This window comes from Electrona antarctica (assembly GCF_951216825.1).
Source record: "Electrona antarctica genome assembly, chromosome: 1".
In the NCBI taxonomy this organism is placed as follows: Eukaryota; Metazoa; Chordata; class Actinopteri; order Myctophiformes; family Myctophidae; genus Electrona; species Electrona antarctica.
Genome location: NC_136806.1, coordinates 6,904,578 through 6,906,210, shown reverse-complemented (window position 1 = coordinate 6,906,210; position 1,633 = coordinate 6,904,578). Strand labels below are relative to the sequence as shown.

The 1,633-nt window shown below is 39.4% G+C and overlaps 1 protein-coding gene across 2 annotated transcripts in view; it reads left to right on the top strand.

Moving 5' to 3' along the window:
• Positions 1–920, top strand: part of cryz (crystallin, zeta (quinone reductase)) — a 12,274-nt gene extending 11,354 nt beyond the window's left edge. For both annotated transcript variants that reach the window (XM_079512158.1, XM_079512157.1), the window contains one exon: positions 1–920. This exon is cut by the window's left edge. The gene's annotated coding sequence lies outside the window, so the exon portion shown is untranslated.
• Positions 921–1,633: the final 713 nt, after the last annotated feature.

Genomic DNA, 1,633 nt, shown 5'->3' with positions numbered 1-1,633 from the left:
ATATTCACAGAGATTGTATAGAATCCATGTTGAATATCAAAATTCTCACAAGTGAAGAGCCGATTTATTTTGACGGTAAACGGACCGCATTTATATACAGTTAGCGACCGTTCAAAGCTACACAATGTGCTTCACATCCACACAGTCAGTCACACACCGATGGAGGTGGAAACCATGCAAGGCAGCAACCTGCTCACTGAGGCCCCTTTTCCTCCAGAAGAACTTTGGTTCTATAGAACTGTTTCCGTTCTAGATTCTTGGAACCGTGGTGCTAAGCTTTCACAGAACCATTTTTCGCAGCCATTTTTTGCTTTCAGTTCCGAACCAACTTATAGAGTGTATGCGCATGCATAAAGTGAATGGCAAATCGAGTGGCAAATCGAGTGGCAAAGTAAGTGGCAAAGTGAGTTTAGCGTCGTTTAATGCAATCATATTGGACTTTTCTGTTTGGATGTATGGGCTGTCAAGGCCAGAAAGTAGTTTTTTGGCACTCAGTAGGCATTCCCGCATAACTTTGATGATGATGTCACGCGCATACCCTCTATTAGGGTTTTCGAATTCTGAACCAGTTCATTTTCTCAGTGGAAACGCTCTGAACTGGTTCAATATTAGGTGGGCGAAAACGGAACGGAACCGGTTCAACCCCAGTGGAAAGGGGCCAGAGAGCAGCCTTGCTCAAGGACACTCTGACACGCAGCCAGGAAGGAGGAGCCGGGGATCAAACCTGCAACCGTACAGAGGTTTCCAAGCAGTGTTGTTTTCGTCGACTAAAACTAAGACGAAAAATGTTCGTCGACTACCTTTTTTCACTGACGAAAACTAAATGAAAACTAAGCTACGATGACTAAAACTAAGACTAAATATATTTACTATTTCGTCAACAAATAAAAACTAGACTACAATTCTAGGAAGGGACTAGTGGACAAGACATCCAGTATGAGACATTTCTCACTTGGTTGCATGCTGAAAATAGCCGATCTACAAGTTCACACCGCGCCACGCTGCGACGCGTTGTGAACTTGTAGATCGGCTATTTTCATCAAGTGTAAATTCAGTCATTACGACGGCATCAAGGCCCACCAAAATACATTTTAGTCGATTAAATCAACTGTAGATTTAGTCGACTAAAACTAAAACATTCCGGGTGACTAAAATGTGACTGAAACCAAGTTTAAGAGACTATTTAAGAGATTATGACTAAAACTAAAATAAAAAATTGCTGCCAAAAAAACACTGTTTCCAAGACAGCTGGTCTACCTCTTGAGCCACTGTCGGCTGTTTGAGCTAAATTTACACGATTGTGTGAACTGCGTACAATGGATCATTTTGCTAAAAAAATATATTAAATAATCAAGATGAACTTTTTATTTTATTTAAAATGTACTCTACATCTATATGACATTTTAATTGTTGCATAAAATGTAACCATTTTAGAGTAAATAATTATTTTTTGAATAAATGTCAGCTTGACTTCTGAATGGGTAGGTCTGTACTTGAGTGAATGAGCTGTATATATTCAGTGGAAATCATGAAAGTAAATTGAATATCATTCTGCTAAACTGCAAGTATCACACAGTGGGAAAAAAACCTACAAGCTTGAGCTTGTAGATCTGATATTTTCAGCATGGAACCA